At 42.2% G+C, this 19,801-nt stretch overlaps 2 long non-coding RNA genes across 2 annotated transcripts in view; both read right to left on the bottom strand.

Annotated features, from left to right (window-relative positions):
* The window catches only part of LOC121060563, a 112,132-nt gene that overhangs the window by 14,318 nt on the left and 78,013 nt on the right, over positions 1–19,801 (bottom strand). The window lies entirely within an intron of this gene.
* Positions 171–7,242, bottom strand: LOC121060564. The gene is made up of 3 exons (XR_005814864.1): positions 7,217–7,242; positions 6,961–7,143; positions 171–1,660 (listed from the first exon to the last, which is right to left on the bottom strand). It is a non-coding gene; the product is annotated as an uncharacterized LOC121060564 (long non-coding RNA).

Genomic DNA, 19,801 nt, shown 5'->3' with positions numbered 1-19,801 from the left:
GCAACACATTGGCTCCAAGCAGCAAACTGCCTCTGGGCCAAGCCTGAAGGGGTCTAATTTTGCTTTGCATCCTCTAGCCGAGCTGGTTTATAAATACGCTGCATCTAGAGCATACTAGCACATCACCTAGACTTACTCAAAGCGAGTGTGCACGCAACATGGCCTTAGGAGCTCTGCTAATGACCTTGCTTCTTTGCAGGAGCTGGGCTGCTGCGGCGGCACTGCTGATAGCCAGGTAGCTCAGAGCGAGCCCGGGCAGCCCCTGCAAGGCACGCTGACAGCTTGGGGTGCACATCTGAGCTGTTTCTTGAGCAACCTGAAGTGGTGCAACAACAGGACAAAGCCTTCTTCACCCACCTCGGGACTGCAGCTGGAAGAGCACCGAGAGCTGGCCAGAGAGAGCAGAAGGAAGGAGGGGGACTTTTGGATCAAGGGCTCTTCACAGAGAGGACAAAAGCGTTTATGGAGAAATGAGGTGACTGGGAAAGGTTAGCGTGTTGGTTGGGAAGGGTTGATGACTTGGCACAGCTTAAGAGGTGACAAGGTAAGCGGGACCAAGCTGTGAAGGCCTGTTAAGATATAGACACGCAGCTCCCTTCGCAGGGCATCCACAGTCCAGAGCAGCAGTTTGATTGTTCTGTTCTGACTGCTTTATGTCAGTAATGGCAAAACACGTCTGCTCAGCTGCTGAAAAGACAAAAACCAGGTTCACTTAATGTCTCCATAATCATAGAGATAAAAACAGATCTCTTACAGCACCTCATTAGGATCCATTGCTTTCAGTTTGTCTGATGAAACTGACACCATGGCACAGGCAATTCCAGTTTTATCTTAGTGAAATTGCTGCGAATTTAAAATTATGTGTACGTATGATGGGAATAAATGCATCTTTCTCAACTTCTAGCCGAGAGAAAAAAAACACACGTGAGTTAAAAACAACACCAGCAGCTGCATCTTAATGAATCCTCATCTAACGAAACCCCTTAAAGCTTTAAGCTGACTATCACCTATGTAAACTGGAAAGCCCCGGTACGCTTTGGTTCTCACACAGATGCATTTTCTCAGTCTTGGCAACACAACTTTGGAGAACCTGCTATGTGATGAAAGCCTCTGGAGCAGGAGCACCCTTTCATACGCTCGACACCTTCCTTTCTTTGGGAGCTAAAAGAGGAGCAGGTGGAGATGACAGAGCTTTGCGCTTCAGTGGTTCGAGTGACGAGATCCTGCCATACAAAAAAGGCTTCCTTTTTCTTCTGTTCCCAAAATATTAAGAGGGCATAAAAGAGAGTTAAATGGCCCGTCTGGAACACCACCACCACGGGGGCAGAGACAACGGCAGTCGGAATCCTGTGACACATTAGGCAGGCAAAATAGCTGAAGGCAGTTTAATGTGATGCAATTAGCCCAGCGCTCCTCCTCTCCTGCCATTCACGAGAAAGGAAGGGCTTAATCAGTGCGGTGAGAGAGCAAACGAGAGACAGGATCTGAAAGTCTCCTTCTCCGAGCACCAGACAATAGGGAACCCTCTAGCTGAGGGATGGATAATGCTAAAAGATCCCATTCTGCTGCTCTCAACCGGACCTAGTCCCAGGCAAAGCACCTGGGTTTTCAGTTCATAAAGTGGGGTCAGGAGATAACTGCTACTATTACAAATAATTGCCTGCAAAAAAAAAAAAATGCATTAGGGTAAGAAAATACAGAGCACATAAAAGCTCTCGTTAACATTCTTTATACGTGCTTATCATGAATTTTATACAGGGTTAAATATATTTTCTGGTGACTAACACTGCAAGGCTGAGGATTAAAAAGGATAATGTACAATGTGATTTATGAAGTTTTAATGGAAAATCCCCATGGGTTGTGTATAAATCTTATTTATAGCTTTAAAAGTATGTAATATACTTATTGTATATTTTAAAAACTGTGGGAGTGCAGTCTCTGTCATAGTTAATCCATTAAAAAAAAGCAACTCCTAGGGGGCTCCTAGGGATAAAGCATTTGATATTTTAGAGACTATCAGTGTGTTCAGTGTGAAATGTCCAATGTGATTTAGTTAGTGGGGGAGAAAAGGGGAATAAAAGAACCCAAAGCGTCTTGAAGGAAGGAACAAAATGGCTGTTTTAGAAGTTAAGCTTGATCCATTTGGATAAAGGGGACAAACATCGGGGTGAGAGGAAATTCAATCATTTGCTGAGGGCTCTGTCCTGATGTCTTTGCTAGCTAATCTCTGCCGGAGGCCTGAACTTAGAGCTCCATCTTTGTTTTTAGATTAGGAGAGCCACTGTGGGTCCCCTCATCTTAGTTTGTGAAATGATGCATGTTCTCCTGGATGAAGATAATCATATTAAGTTGAACCCAGAGAATCCAGTAGCAGGAGCTGGGGAGGGAAGGCATGGTGTTCTCTAGCTGTTTTCCTAAGCTGCTTTCTCTTATCCTCGTGAAAGTCATTTTTATTTTTTTCCTAAAGGTTATGAAATCAATTTTACATCAATTCAGGATATTAGCCCATGGACTCTGTGCTTCAGCTTGACTTAAAAGGGGGAAAAAGAGAAAGTGAGTTCTGCCTCTAAAAAAGACTGCCATCAGGGTAGATAAGCTGATAAAAGGACTAACGAAAAAATTTCTGTTTCAGATCACATCGGTTTGTTCTTTTCACTGGTGGATGTTCATCCTTTGGGCATTGGCCCAGAATACCCCCGTAGCTCCTAATGAAGAAGTAAGATTATCTTGCAAGATAAAACCAGGCTATATGAAATATCCTGTTTTATATTGTGTAAGGTTGTTGGTTGGTTATCTTTAATAATGGGGTAAAATCCTGGGGTCTGGCCAGGGAAACTAAATCCCTAACCTCATCTAAATTGGGTACAGAGGTTTGAATAAGGGTGCCTGAAAGTTAATTTTGCTTTCTTGTATTTCTTACAAGTTCTTAGAAGGATGTTGATATATGTGAATTCCTAGACTAGGCAATCAGAGCCAACGATTCATTTCCAATGTGCCAAAATGAGATAGCATGGTACTTTGGATGAGAATATTGCATGAAATAAGATTTTTTAATGATATTTCTGAGAAATGATCATTTTTCTCTCCAACCACGCTCCACTCAGATTTATTCCAACTGTCATGTTGCTCAACATTACTGCTGGGTGTCTTAATAAGAATGTGAGGAATTCAGACATATTTCAGACTGCCCACAAAATAAAAGGTAAGCATGTGCTAGACATGCTTCTCTTTTGAAAGGTGCTCAGTATGGTCATTCAGGTAATACATTGATGTTTCAAGTATTTTACTTCCAGGTCAACCTCTGATTTTCTATTTTAGCAAGGCAACTTGAGGATACAAATCATGAGCACCCTGATGAAGCTGGATGTTTGATGAGATCTGCAGTTTGCTCAGTTGCAATAAATCTGGTAAAATAAATTCTCAATGGAGCACTGACACTGCACCAGGACTGGGGCCCCTCTACGCCAGGCCAAACACTCCCATGTGGAAAGAAACAGTCCTCACCTGAATTAATCTACAAGCTAAATCAATAGAATAAATAAAGTTAACATCAGGAATTACAGAAGGAACACAAGTCTTGCCAGTCTTACAGTGCTGTATCTTATTAGTGCATCACACCTTTGTTTCCCAAGGCACAACCATGATCCAAATCTGCCTTCTCCCTTCCAAGTTCACACATTAAGGTAATCTCTTATGCTCAGGTTCCCGAAATAAAAATAGGGATGATTCCGAAGTGGAGCACCCATCTCCAGTAAATGAACTGGAAGCCTACAGACTTATGTCTGTTATGTATGTCCCCACCTTCCTCCGTGGGGGAATAATCAGGACCTCGCAGAATGATGGAAGGGATTTTTGCAGAGGTATATCCGCTCTGAAGAAACTGTCTCCTCCTACAACCCCCCTTTTTCCATGGTGTCTTCGTCACCATTGTTTTTAACCTTGATAAATTGGCGCACACGGTCTTGTTTCTTCTTCCTGCAGTAAATTACCTGCTTCAGTGCTGGTGCCACACACCAGATGCACTCAACATATGGCACACAGAGGACTGCCAGAGAGGCCCATTACATCCTGATGTTCAGTTCATTTGAAAAGATGTCATGCAGCGTAAGCCCAGGCAGAATTGCCACTCCCTCTGAGCTGTGATCACTGGAGAAGGGTTTCACATCACCGATACCTCAGGCCTCAGCTCCTTTTGCAGGGGGAAGAGGATGCTGCTGCTAAAGGAACAAGCCAGAGCACCTGAGATAAATCTGAACTAGTCTAAATGGATCGTGCCCCCATTTCCTCAGCTCAGGGCATTTTTCAGCTTGAGAAGGTTGCATCAAGCCTTCTGGTACCAAAAGAGAAGTGCTTGCATCACAGCAGAGAAACAGCAGGGAGAAAGAGCACATGTCAACACACAGCATTTCCTTCACCACCTATGAAAACACCTTATGAAAGGGATCCTTCACGAGATACAGAAATACAAAATAAAGTAAGTTGCTGTTAGAGGCCATGCAGGTAGAGGAAAGGCTGAGCAGGGAATGAAGAAGCAATGTGCCAGTACAACAACTGACAGCATTTTATCAACCTGGCCTGAAAGGTTCTAGAGGACTTCAAGAAGCGCTAACTTATTGGAAAGCCAAATCATCACCTATAAAATATTTACGCTTCTGACAGCCTTATAATCTGAAATTCAGAAAGAGAGATCTCACCGGCATTTTTCAGAATGGGAAAGACAGCTGAGAAATTAAAGAAGGGTGATACAATTTTAGCAGATAATTGCAAAAAACCAAGCTTGAAAACAGCCCAGCTAAAGATACATTACCCAGCAAAATGGTCTCTTGCTGTTATCAGAATAATCCTTAGGGGCATCTTCAGTCCTATAGAATTTAATAGGAACAAAGCCCAAGAGGATTTTGAAGCAAGTGCATTAGAAGTCTGTATTTGTTATAGAAAATGATAACCTTTCTATAGGGTTTTAGGAGCTCTCCAGCAGAATTATATAGCATAGCAAACATTTCCTATCACATTTTGTAGGATGATTTAAAGGTTTTTTTTTTAATGCCAACATTACAGATACTGAAAAGATCACTACTGTTTATCTTAGAGAGGAAGAAAATACCTAGTAGCAGAGGAAAAGTATGATGAAATAAACCCTAGAGAAAATAGGATGAAAATTTCCGCACACACTTTTGTGAACTATTAGGACAAAAATAGCTTTTCAACATCATATTCAGATATCATGAAAAACAAAAGTCAACTCATTTCAGAAAAAGGAATCAGCAGAAATGAAGAACATTCAGAGTTACAGGATTAGCGCTGGATTGGGACTTCAGGGTCACAACATAAATATTTTGTCATGAATTAATTTAACAAAATTGTTCAAGTAATGGCATCGGCAGCCTCTCCCCACAATCAGATATAAAATTAATAGGGAGAAATTGTTACTTAATGTTCAGTGAACAGCAGTGGCTGGCTCTCTCCAAATCTCATTTCTACAAAGCTACTTTACAGCAGAGTACAGCGGTCTCCAATTGGAGATAAACATCAGGCAAAGGCCTTTCTATTATGCCAAAGGAACATAAAGGTGCCTTTTCAGAAAATGAGAAAGTGCCTGTATTTTCACTGCCAGCTCAGAGACCGGTGTACCTCAGCACCCATTACAAATCAAAGGCGTGACACTCTTTAACATCAGTTCAAGCTTTTGTCCTTAATATTTAAAAGGACTGTCTGTGATCCCAGGAAATTCTTGTAAATGTGAATGCTTCACGCACAAATATGCCATGACACACCTCAAATAAACCTGAACAGTGAGGGTTAAAAAACTGCCAGAGTCTAAAACATTTTCATGAATTCAAAAAACAACAAAAAACAGACGTCAAAATCCTCCTTTCATACTACTATATTGCTAGTACATCATTAGCTCCTGGGGACTTATTTCTGATTTGTAGCAGCGAATGGGAGAAGTGAGACCTATTTATCTCCCTGCTGGAAAGTCTCTCCTACATTAAAGAAATCTTCTTAGCCCTTTGCTTTTCTATTGAGTTTTCAAAAGCAGAAAATCTAGAAAAGCGTTATACTCATAACTATTTTTTTGCCTTTAGTATTCAGTCTCTCACAAGGCTGCCAATGCAGAAATTATACTAAAAGCAGCAGCAAATTAGGTTAGAGGATTAAGGAACAGCAAAGCTTTTAGGGGTGTGTTGTGCATCTGATTTTTCCCTGCTTTTCACCTCAGGTAGAGATTGCAGGTACTTGCAGGTACTCGTGCAAAGCGAGCACACAACCTTGGAAAAGCAGCAGAGAGGCAAGTCTGCAGTCTGTAGTTAATATTACTCCACCATCAATAGGAAAAATGTTATGAATGGAAAAAAAACAATGTCGGTTCCCTCCTAGTAGAAAGACCCAGGAAGGCAGAAGAGGTAAGGAGCTTGATCAAACTCTATAAAGTCTGGGATCTGCTTCATAAAAATGAGTTCCCACTTTCCTGTAGCACTGACTGCACCTAAGGAAAAGTGAAACCCCGAACAAGCATCTTTCCCTACAGACAGTTATCTGCAGTCTGTACATCTCAGGTCAGCCTTACCCTTGCATTCTGTCTTCACCCCAGAGCAGATGCTGAACTTTGAGACGAGTCAAAGGGTAGGATTTTGTGTCTGTCTGTCTGTACATGCACACATGGTATTGCATTTACAACCTGTACCAAAAACCTTGAAAGTCAAAACAAATACAGAAATAAATTAAGACTACTTAATTCTGAATCAGGTGGTCTAAGCAGAAGTTCAATATAATTTAACTTCGGTCAGACTAGGTCAACTGGTTCAGCTAAACTAGGTCAACCTAAATTTACACTCGTGAGTGTCCCACATAAACCCATTGACTAGTTTAGCTATCAAAGAGGCGACTTGCTACTAGCAGGTTTATAGCAGGATGCAGCTTTAAAAGCCCCCATGAGCTCCGCTGTTTGTGGGTAGCTACTGAAATACGAAGGACAGTTTTCTTTAGATGCAAATCTGAGAGATATATTCAGCTGCACTTGCTCAATCCCTGTGGCTCAAGAGTCCTGATTCATTTCACTTTATTTTTCTTCCCCTCTGGTGGTAATTTGTGAGTCCAAGAGAGCTCTTCCTACTGCAAGGTAGGGAAAAAAAAAATCGGAAGCTGGTACAAGAATCTAGCAGGAATGCTCATAACATTTCAGTGGAGAGACCGTAGCAGAGGGCTGGATGCACACCAGAATGAAGCATGGAGTGGTACTCGGCTGGACAGAACCAAATGCACTCATACCACCTAAGAATCAAACCTGAGTGTGGCATTTAGAGGTTAAAATCTAAATGAATCATTCAGAAACTGGTCCCTTACCAGCTGATTGTGCCAGCTGTCTACTTCCTCTAGCTGTGATTAATTCCTTGTCATTGCCCAACATGTGCACTGAAAAGCTGGTAACGATGAGTTCTTATTAATAGCAGGTGTACAACTGGGTCATGTCTGCAGAACACAAGCATTTCTTACCATGAGCAAGGTCTAACCTAGTCAGGAAAGGGAGCTTTCAGCTGAGAAAGGAAACAGATACAGAAGGACCACCTAATCAGCTGTCCCCCAGCTATTTAGCTAAGCAGGCATGGGCTGCAAACTGCAAGTTTAAAGGAACTTCTTTAGCAAGAGCTGAAGACACCCACTTGTGCAGAAGGATCGGGACTGCAATGTGTATGCTTGTGCATTTAGGTAGCAGGATGATATTCACCGGCTCTTGAGAAAAATGCATCCCAATAGTTGGTACCAGATGTCCTCCAATCTGCACACACAACCCCTACTGCCATTTCGTTTTGGAAGGGGTGCAGAACTAGCCGTCTGAGCACTCACGATCATTAAGAGATCTGATGGCATTTAACAGCCCCAGAACCCTTGCCAAGCTCCAATTTGCTTTATCACCTCCTGCCTAACTAGAATCTCTTCGTGTAAAATCAGTGTATAGTTTTTGACAGGAAGCCAAGTAAAACCCGAACTGCAAACTTTTGCTAACTCTGGACCGTTCTCAGAAAAATAAAATAAGCTGATAGCGGGGAAATCCCAGTCTCCAACAGCATATTAAAATAATATATATAGACAAGGCAGACAACTAAGGAAGAGAAGAGCTATTTCTCTCCAAAAATATACTTGTGAAGGCTACAAAGTCCATGGTAGACACCAGAAGTGAAGCCAGATGTTCAGAATCTGCTGCCTTAACCACAAAACTACTCACCTGCAATTAACGTTGTAAACACAAGCAAATTCAGTTCACCTAAGGTCAGTCCAGGCTGCCCTCGTCTTATGGACAACCCAAGCTGGATGACATGCTTGTGCAAACTTCTCCCATTCCTGGAGTCCTCCCGTAAGGAATTTCCAGACCGGTGACCTAGTTCAGCAGCCTGCTCTGCTGCAAGCCGTCAAATGCCTCCGAGGAGCTGGGCTTAACCCCGTAAAGCCGCTGTGCAGCACGGATCCTCCCGTTAGCGCTGAGCATCATCCCCAGGCAAGCACGGCGTAGCTGAGTCAGCACAGTGTGGCAACCAGCCTAATTACCCATGTTAAGAAGATAATTATCCCGGGCAAAGCACCATAATGATGCTGCTTCTGGGACTCAAGCTAATATCTCTGCGCAGGCACAGCGGTTTGCTGGGATGGGTAAAGCCATTTTGGGTCGGGCCAGGCAAGTGCTTTCCGTGCCCTGCTAAAAGGGGAGGGGAAGGTGGGGGACAGCACTTCCACTCCTCGCTCCCCTCGCCAGGGCGTTTGTACGATTTATGGGCCCGGAAGGGAGACAAAGCTCGAGCAAGTTCTTCAGCTCTTGGATTTCAAATGGGACTCTGAGCGGCTGGCAGCCTGGGTTTCCTTTCATGGCCAGGTCCCAGGTGAAACCAAGTAGAACAGCAGCTTTAAAAAAGAAAAGGTCCGCTGCCTTCTGCTTTTTGCTTTCTTCTCTCATTACGACTTTCGTTCTTCTGAAGTCTCAGCTGATGGCTTTTAAACAGCTTTTTTTAAGTAGATCTCATGGCAACAATCACACCCAAGAATTCATTGAGAGGAATCAAGTGTTTTGGAAGGAGAATATGGAGGGGGTGGGAAAGAGGGGAAAAAGAAATATGATGCTTTCGGGGCAGCTTTTTTCTAAGAAAAAGTTGGTCACAGTGTCATAGCCAAACTCAGCAGCAGTGAGAGCTGAAGATCGGTGTTAACCAGGCACCCCAGTAATCCAGGAGGAAAGGTGGTAGCACATCCCCGTTAAGCTTTCAGAAGCACAGCCTGGAAGCAAGTCCACAAGTCGACAATCCCAGATCTGACAGTAACAACCCTCTTGTGTGTAATGGTCTTATAAACGGGGGCCTCTCCTGTCACATTAAATGGGAAAACCGAGGCAGATAAGCAACCCACAGTTCACGCAGCAGGTCTGTGGCACAGACAGCAACTGTACATGAATCTCTTGGCTTCCTTTGCTCTGGTCATCCCATCAGGCTGCTTGCCGAAGATAAAACCAACTACCCACAGCCCTGGCGTGGCTTCTCGTTGCATCTTTCAAGTGATGGCTAAGCTAGGACTGCAGCAATTTCTCCAAATACTTATGCGCTAGTAAGAATTGACACCTGATTTCTAGCAAGAGATGGGATTTTTTTTTCCCAAGACAACTTCCAGCTATTAGAAATTATTTCATTATCTCTCCGACTAAAAAGCCCTTTATAATCACATGACTTCTTGTGGGGATAGCCTGTGATCAAGTTTCCTTTCAGCAGTATTTTGATTAACTTAATAAATTGAACTCCTTAATATTTTTGTTCTAAGGGGTATTTCCACCCTTCTTCTCTGAACCTGATCTTCAGTAATAGCGATATCCCTGAAGAATAAAAGACTGTTTTGCTTTCAAACATGGAAGCCTGATGACAAAGGAAAACCTGTTACTATTAGCAGAGCATTTTATCCGGTGTTAAAGCAAAAAAAAACAAAAACCTGCAGCTGCTGCTAGATTTAAAACAACAACAACAAAAAAAGCAATTCCAAAACCTGCTCCTTAAAAAACAAACAAGCAAACATTTTGTTAGCAGGGGAGTTTTGTTCTACAAAATATTGGCTTCTCAATATATGATCAAGATGCTATAAACCCTGTTCCCCAAGTCGTCATGTAATCCTCGAATGCCTGAGAAGCCGCAGCACCAGGAGCATCTCAGTGGTGGTGACAAAGCCACGTGTTTGCAGTGCCTGCGGATCCACCACAGGTGTACAGGCAGGGCTGCAAAGGGGAGTGCCAGATGCTGACACCAAACATTTCTCCTCGCAGACCTCAGAAGCAAAGTTTGCAAGAATGTGAATGGGAACCCAAAGGAATAAGTTAACTTTTTTTTTTTCCTTTTAAAATTGTTTCAAGAAGTGCGCATCTCCTTGACTTTAAATGTCATCCTGGCTCCTACATCATTTCACAATAATCACAGACACTTGTAATTCTACCTAGACCAGTCCTCAGTTTTGCCTCAGTGCTATCTCCTCCTCTTCGCACAAGTGAGTTTCTCACAACATGGGCTACTTGACATCTTTGTGGTTTTGTCCCCCCCCCCCGCCCCGGTTTAGCATTTTGTTTGTTTTAGCTGATTTGGCGAACTCCTCAGACTGCACTCGCTTGTGCTCCCCTGTGATTCACAAGTCACTTAAGCAATACAGGCTCATCAGTACAGCTATGGAATCTGGGAAACTGCTAATATAAAAAGAAAAGGCATATAAATGTGAAAAGAAAAAGAAGCGTGGTAGGAATTTCAAGTCGCTACGAAGCTATCAAACAAAACAAATTACTAACATTATTATTGCAGTAACAGTCTCATCTGACACCTGCTGGGGACTAGGAGTTCCAGAAACAAGGGACATTCCTTGTTTTGAAACAAACTTTTTGGTCTAGTGGTGTGTGATGTTCAGTGATACCCAAGCTAGTAACTGGTGCACGAACTCATCCTCTCTTCCCTCCAGGTTAATGCTAAATCTCAGCTAGCCCTATACTCGGCAATTTAATGTATTTACCCAGTTGCAACCTGCTAATGTTGGTGATTCAGTTAAACCGTATTGCTTATGTCCTTTCTGTAACTTATTTGTCCTGTGACACAGGACAGGAACTTTCGGTTCAGTCTTCAGACTGAGCAGAGCCCAAGGGGAGCCTTTTTTGTCAAAGGACACCAGTTCAAAAGTTGCTGTTGGCACACGTTATCCCCTTCCAGATGTACCTGCTGGCTTGTACACCTTACTGCAGAAGGCATATATATTGATTTTCTTGTTCTGATTCTTTACATTTAAAGATAACTAAAGATCACTGAGCATGAGGAATGAGCTTTCCTGACTGCTTCCCAGTAACTCCTGCATGATCAATGCAGAGCCTGTGCTGCTCCTGCTCTGTCAGCAGAGTAGCCCCAACACACCTGGTACATCAGAATTGGCCTCTCTCTTTTGACAGACATGCCCTGCTTGTTTTCCAAGTGATCCTGAGGGTGCTCAGACTGTTGCAATGTATCCCCTAGGGCCTCATTACACTGAATATTCAAGCCTTAAGCAACCTCTCTTCGGGCATCTACTACAGAAACTACATCAAAATAACGTTCTACCCCTACAAATTACCATTAAAAAACGCTTTTCTGAAAATAGACTTGATAATTAGTGTCTTTGATTGCACAGGGAAAACTGTTGAATCTGTTAAAATACATTTTAAATGCCAGCTTTCACTTCCAATGCAGTGCGAGGAAACTGAAATTCCCAGCCCACCACCCACACAATCCCAGGTACCACTAAAAAATTAATGACTTTTCCAGGCCACCTAATGCTAAAAAGAACAGAAACAGGTTTTCAACACCCGTGGTTTTGCCTTTTACAGATGGAACAGGCTTGATATAAATGAGCAGGACTAGAAAAACACAACTTTGGGGCTATTACTAGCTGCAAACATCTGCATTGTGGCCCTATCCAGACATCCCATTTAGGACTGAGCACCACTAGACACCATTGAAGCAAAAAGTTTCTTTCCCTTTTGGCATGCAGTCAATAAGGAGGGCATAATAAGTCTAGTATGCTTAGTCTGTAGAAAGGAATCAATAGAGAGTTTGTAACGCAAGAGACAGATACTAGATAGGAAATAACTTTTCAATTACTGAGCACTACCTTGCAGCTCAGCTCCCCTGCACAAATTACCTAACCCAAGAGCCACAAAGATTTTAGAAATCCCAAGCCTCGCTGCACTCAATGAAAGTTAGATACTCCAGCCCCCTGTATCTACCTCCTCGGTGGGAACTGCCTTCTGTGCTCTGCAAAAATGTTTAGAACTATGCCAGAATCGTCACGTGGCTTTAAATATAATGTGATGATGAATATTCCAGAGATACCCTTCAGTTATGCTTCCTAAGCCACTGTATGAGCAAAATGACTTGAGGGTCTTGCTGCACCTGGAAAAAATTTCCTATATTCTACATTACTGTCGATGATCTTAATCTCATACGCTTCTTCCCACTTCTCCATTTTAGCAGCTGTAAAACATACATAAAGACTTGGGAAACTTGCGGGTTTTGCATCCTCCAGGTGAAGTACACCACAGCTGAAGTACTGAGCACCATGAATTCATCCCAATGGTAGTGGTTCAGAAAAAAGCCAAGTTCTCTAAAGCCAGCTATTATACTAGAAGAATTTTCCAGTCTAAATCCTACAGGATGTCTTGCCCTTTTTGTTTTTAAATGTCAAAAATCATTAGTGCACTTACATGGGTAAAGCAAGAAACTTTTTACTAATGCGACTTACGTTATTTAGTGAGGTCCTGTAAAGGTGGCAGCAGCAGCAATGGTTTGCCTTCATTAGCTACACTGACCATGGTTCTTGCATGCTGGCTACTATAGCTGTTAGCAATATGATCTGCTACGGGCAAGGCCTAAAAACTCCAAGATGTGAATTCGTGAATTAATTCTAAGCAAATTCTTCACGCTTATCACTAGTCAAACCTCAGAATATCTAGGCATCAAGAGCTGGATAACTAGAAACCGTATCAAGACGTTCAGATTTTCTACAGGTGAAGAGACGTAAAGCAACAAAACAAGCGGTGTGTTAGAGGACCATTTCTTTGCACCTTCCAGGGGTTATATCAAGCACAGAGGAATTCAGTGACACAGCCACTGACCTTGTGACAGAGTCAGGAACCAAAGTCGTGTCTTCTGAACTTCTGTTTTATGCCTTAGACAAAATTTTTTGTCTTGTAAACTCCTCTAATGAGAGTGGTGGCTTCAAAGGTACTCACAAAGGCTACACAGATCTTTTCAACAGCAGCACTGTCATCAACTCACTTTGAAACACATTAAGTGAAACAGAAGAGTCAGAGTGATGAAAACTGCTTCTATAAAACCAAGATAACCTTGCAACAGATGGGCAGGAACTCCAGCATCCTCTGTTCAACATCCCCTAATTACTGCTCTGATCTTCTCTTTTCTGGCCCTTCAAGTGACCATGCAGAAACAGCGGTGCTTGTGATACATATTCAAGACAGAAGACAATTGCTGACAATAATTGGATTTAGCAGGTTTTTAGAGCAGAAGGCTGATATATACAACAGCCATAACTGTACTGGCAAGATGGATCTAACGGCCATTAAATTTTAAAGCACTGCAGGACCCACACAATATTTGGCAAGCGACTATACTGACAAAATTATTTTCTTCGTAGTTCGTAATGGCATGTAAGGCACCTAGGTGGTGCCCAAAACAGGAGATGGCTGTTTCTGATGCCACATTTTTGATTAGGGGGCAACTGATTGGATTCAGATTAAGATGACCAGAACCTGGTGTGCTTTCAGAAGGAGTGAAAACATGATCCAGAAGTTGAACACAGCTGTGCTCAAAGGGGAGCAGAGAACAGCCTTCAAGTATATATATGAAAATAATATAAATATTTAATACTTATATATTAAAAAAATCTGCACAAAAAATGTTTTCCACACCCATGGACAGAGCTCATATTATACCAAAAGACATGCAAGCTAGAGAAAAGTTTTTGCAGTTGAGGAGGCCCCAAAATAGCTGCTGCTTCGGAGTTTGTGAAATCTCTGATGGCTTTGTGAAGTCTCTCCCAGCCCTATCACCCACAACAGCTGAGACCCCCAAATTGGGTGAAACAAAAGCCAATGCTACATAAATTCAGCCTAAAGATGCACAGCTTCTGAAAGCAGCCAGATACTCACACAGCGTAGTTAGGAAAACGGCAAATTCTGTGTCACTTGGAGTCCTAAATCGAGGCTCTATTTCCTTCTAAAAGCTATTCGAAGGCTCTCAGAGGCATTAAAGTGTGTGTAATGCAGATGTTAGGGAGGGACAGCTTTCTAGCCCCTGTTTCATAGAAGCTGATTTCATAAAAGCTGATTATCAAACGATTCCTTCTGGCCTTAGTAAAGGACTCTCTATGAATAAGAAGCTCCAGAAGAAAAAAAAAATCGGAGAGATTTCTTTCATGAATTTGGGAGAGATAACGTCAAAATTCATGTCTTGAGGTAAATTACAGCATTACTCAAAGTCCATGAACAAACTGTTAACTTGCATGTAAGAAAAAATAAGATCACAAAAGGCCAGTCCTTCAGGCAGGAGGATGCAGCTAAGTATCACCGAATTTCTTTTAATTCAAAAAAACACATGTAGACTAAGAGGGTTTTTTTTTTTTTTTTTTTTTTTAATTTTCTTTCTTTCTTTTTAAAGGATCTCAGTAGCATATACTAAAATAACCGGCTTTAGGGTGTTACAAAGAAGAAACCTTAGTCTCCACAATTGAGGCAGCGGGAACAAGTCCTTTAAGGCTGTTATCAATTACTACACCACGGAGGAAGTATATTAATAGGGCTCTTTTGTAAGTTATAAGCATACTGTGTACTTAATATTTTGCTTGGTTTCTTGGTGCCACTTATTTCCCAACAACATCCTGGCTGTCAACAGGTATACACAGAAGTACTCATTAGCAGTATTGAAGGATGGTTTATAGAAGGTCAAATAACGGGCCATGACAAAGCAATTATGTTCCCAGCTATAAAGGTCACTTTTACTCATCATACTAATTATCTTGACAGGACTACATTTACTTCCACTGATTTCAATGCAGAAACTTCACCAGCACCTTAGCCTTTCTGATTTCAACGCTGCAGTTGCCCCAATTGCTCTCGCTAATGCACGCTTCCCGATGCAAGACAAGCAGCAAAACCAGTCTCCTGGGGGGAACGAGCAAACAAGCGAAAAAACCAACCACCACCACCACGAAGCACTGCAATTAAAAGTTACATACAAAGTTAGCCTGCGGTTTTAAGGCCAGATTTTCACACGTTTAGCCTTTACCGTGGTGTGAGGAATCACTGCGGCACAAAAGGCAAGATTTGAAAATCAGCACGGAATCACACAGGGTTTGGAAACCTGGGCACTTCAATTTTCTGGATCTAGGGGGTGTTACATGTAAGATTTTCAGAACTGCCACAGGAAGCCTTCTCTCAGACTCTGAGCCTATGCACTTAAGTTATATATATATATATGTATTGCTGTGATATAAGTTATATACACAGCGATACCACTCTGTGGCATACTCACAAAAACATTCTGCCTTCAATTCATTTCCTAAATTCCCAATTGTCCAGCCTTTCTTGCCAATAGGATTCTCAATCGGTTTCTTTAATAGTTAATTTGTTTAGTCTGATCTATTAATAGACAAAAGCTGTGCACTCCTGCTCTCTGCCAAACCTCTGCAATAAAATTGACCAGTCTCTCAGAAGTTAAGTTTTCCAAGGTGCAGAATGCCTGAGCTGGATCCTAGAAAACTTCCTGCAGCCCTTTCTGTTCTGAGATGCAATGGCTGCGCTGCCAAACACCACAGAAGTACAAAATAAAATTAAAATCTTTAACAGAGTCCTTGATTCCCCACTACAGTTAGGACTACGTTTGTGACTCTGTGGTGGTACGTGGCACAGTTTCAAGGCCTGAACATTGTGAAGAGATTCTGCAAGAGAAAGAGGCAAATGCAAACATCTTCCCACCTCATGTCTGTTTTATTTTCCCTTGGCTGAGTGACTTCCGCTGCTGAATCTGCTCTGTTTCTTGGCGGTTTAACCAAGGAGATGGTGAGAATGAAGAACAAGAGGGAAAAATGCATCCCCTCCCAATGATCGTTTCCAATGTTGTGCTCAAATACATTTAGGACATCGCTGAAAGGCAGCAGCCTTCCTTCCAAGCCTGCTGAGCACCTGAAATCCCTACTGAGTTTAGGCTGCACTCTGAGTGCCAAACCCAAAGAGAGGGTTTGCTGCCACTCCACCTTTTCATTTTAGGGCCACAAACCAGGTTTTCATCCTGCTTTTACACACTCACGTCATGGTCTCTGGTCCAGGCAACTCCTGGTGCTGCGGGGTACGATGGGGCAGCCTGTGACAACGACCAAGCCGCCGGTTTTGAGGGCAGAGCACCGCATTCGTCCTGTGGATCTACATGCTGAGTTGCCGTAGACAAGTTGCTTTATGTAATCTGGCAATTATAATATCCTTGTTCATTTGCAAAGTGCTTCAAGGCCACGTATGAAATGAAAAGTATTATTAATGAGACAGCAACCATCTCTTTCAGGCAATAACCGTTTTCTCTCTGAATTAGCAGTTGACTTGCCCTTATTAAGAACCCAGCCTTCATTTCCAGAGGACGGACGGGTCTCGTACACGGCTACACAGCAGAGTGAACAAAATGTAAACAGCTCCCTCACGTACCGAGACAGTACGAGCACAAAAGCAGCTCCCCTCCTCTCAAAGCATCCTCCACGCTGCCAGGAAATACAGGATCAATCAAACGCAGCAGCCCTCGGGTCAATGGTTTCACACGCATAGGAAAGGTCAGTGATTTGTTTACAGCCTTCCTGGCACCACACCATAAGATGAAGGGGGAAAAATAGTTCTACGTATGGCTCATATAAATCATCTTAACTAAATTACTGGCCTGCTTTATTCCATACATCATGAAGTATACTGAAAAGAGAGCCCGCTCTCATTTACCAAGAAAAAAATGAAGGAAACTAACTCCTTCACATATCAGAGTAATATGGTCATGATCCTATAAATATGTCATATTTCAGATTGTTTTTAAAGTAATCTTTATAGGAAGTTCACATGCTGATTTATGGCCAATGAGAAAATACGGCGCTGAAATGGCTGTAAATGCCAGAGGGAAGAGAAAGCAACGTTTCTTCTCCTGGTGCTCCCACCCTGACTTCATTTAGCAACAACAAAACTGGGTCAGAGCAAGATAAGCAGCAGGTTATTCAGGAGAAATGAGACAGTTAGAAATAGATTGTCTTGTACAGTTGGTATCACACAATTAAAAAGTCAATTCCCTGTTAGGCTTTACAATGACCAAATGTAAAAAAATAAAATAAAAATAAAATAATACATAAATAAATATAAAAATATAAAATAAAATAAAAAACCTGAATTCAACCAAACCAAAACCGAGAAAGCTGAGACAGTGGCCAGAGCTATCACAGTGGGATTTTTGTGGGCTGATTTTAGAAAATTTATTACTAGTGTAAGTTTGTAATCAAAATCTGTTATTATTATTATTTTTTATTCAAAATCTTAGAGCTGGAGGGAAATCCTTGGTCACTATGGGATGAGCACGGCCCTGCTGGCACACCACACGCTGCCCATACTCCTTTGGGGCTAAGGAGGTGGGTGAGGTTTCTGAAAAGCTCAAAACCTTTCATAGGAGCAAATTAAGCCCTAGGAAGTCTATCTAGCAGGAACAGAGAACTTTTGAACAAACCCAGGACGTCAGGGGAAAACATCCACTTTTGATTTTTAAATGAGTTCTAAAAAAAAAAATCAAGTAAACATAAAAGGAAAACAAGCTTTCAGCACAAAAGACATGCAAATACTCAGACACCCGCTTCGTTCCAGGGCTATTTTTCCTGTATTTCCTCAACTATTATTTGCCTTGATGAACACACGTAATCACTCCCCAGAAAACTCTCCCCACACACAAGCATTTTTTTGGAGAGAAGGAAGAAAATATTTCTGATTTCTCATTACCTATTTCTATTTCTGGGCCCCCACCAATTTGCATTTAATGCTAACTATAAAAGGGACCCAAGGAACATGGAAGGCTGTTTAGTCATCAGTTTAAATCTGGATTCCTTCTTTTATTTCATACAAACTTGGAGTTTTAATCAGAAGCAAATGTAGGACACTTACCTACTGAAATTAACAGACTTCACTGTTAATTTCACTGAAACAGTGTGGCCCTCAAGTATTAAATCTTAAATTGCTTTCTGGGGCAGAATCGCTGGTCTACTTTTTATGGTCACAGGAGCATTGCCGAGAACAGGCTCTGCGACGTACCCAAAGACATTCAGCGAGTCAATGCGAGATTCAGGAGAAACGAGAAAGAACTGGAGAGTCAAAGCCTCAATTTTCCCTGACAAACACTCTCCTGCACTCCAAACTTTAAAATGAAATGACTGACGCAGCCTGAATCGGCCAGAGAGAGGAAAGTGAGGACAAGACAAAAGCTCAGGCTCACATCAAGAGGGCAAGCTCTTGTTTGTTCAATTATTTGAACCCAGGGAAAATTAGATGGGGACTTAGTATGAAAGGGATGAGAATGATAACAGATAATGAGGTTGTTTTTCATTTATACCAAGGTCTCCTTGTAACACTCAGCCTTAAAATGGCAGAAAAATAGGCCCTAATCATTTCTCTTTTGCAGAGACTGTTACCTCCACAGCTAATGCAAGGACTTGCCTCTTGGTACCACTCCCCCTTGCAAGGTGAAGTGAGCAGCAAATCAGGACCACGTCGAGGAACTGATTACGAAGGCTGCTATGCACATCCTTTGTCTTCAGAGGCCAAAATTATTCTGAGTGCATCAAACAAACGCCGTGACCCCGAACTGTGGGAGGCACCAAGCTGTCTTGCAATTGCCTTTGCTTCCTACTCCCTCTTTCCAAACACGAGTTACAACAGTAGCTGAAGTTCAGGCCAAACGCGATGCCAGCTCAGACATCAGGCTCCCAACAAACAGCCAGGGAATACATTGTGAAGCAGATGTCTGGCGTATATTTTTCAGAGCTTTGTCTGAATAAATATGATTTCCTAACACTGAAGGACAGGCCTGCTTTCTATAACGCAAACATATTTTCCCAGGGACAATAGACTCATATTTACGTGCTAATTAGGAAAGAAAAACAGAAAAGAAAAAAAAAAGCAAATCAAAGCATTTTAGTTTTCAGTCACACATGGCACCAGCAGTGCTCCTGGGGCTGTTTTCTTACCAGGCTGTGCCCCTGTGGGGTGGGAAGGCAGCCGACAGGGCACACAATTCAGAATTATCCAGCCTCGAGCTCCTCTCTTAACGTACTGGCAGAAGAAAAGGAGGGGAAAAAATAAGAATCACCTCTGCTTCCCTCACCTTCAGGCCTACAGCAACCTCGTCACCATGATATTCCTAATCTGAGCTTATTTTACAGGTCATCAATTCAATTTCTCAACTTCTTACACTTTTTGGTGCTCCCTTTTAAAATAATGTCATGTCAATCAATCATTTTCTCAAGGGCTCCAATTTTCCCTTCAAGCCTCTTTAAAAAACCTGAGCCTTCATTCCCTGTTCCTTACTCCTTGCCTTAAATTCACCTACTTCAGCTACTCAATATCTTCAATTGTCACCTTCCTGATTTTATTTTATCTCTGCATGCTTGGTAGGCAGAGATAACAAACACACACAAGTCTGGATTCAATAAATCTCACCTGCACTTCTGGGCATTCTGTTTCAGTGCAATG

This window comes from Cygnus olor, chromosome 27, assembly GCF_009769625.2.
Source record: "Cygnus olor isolate bCygOlo1 chromosome 27, bCygOlo1.pri.v2, whole genome shotgun sequence".
In the NCBI taxonomy this organism is placed as follows: Eukaryota; Metazoa; Chordata; class Aves; order Anseriformes; family Anatidae; genus Cygnus; species Cygnus olor.
The sequence above is the reverse complement of the archived record's forward strand: the minus strand, read 5'-3'. Positions and strand labels throughout refer to the sequence as shown.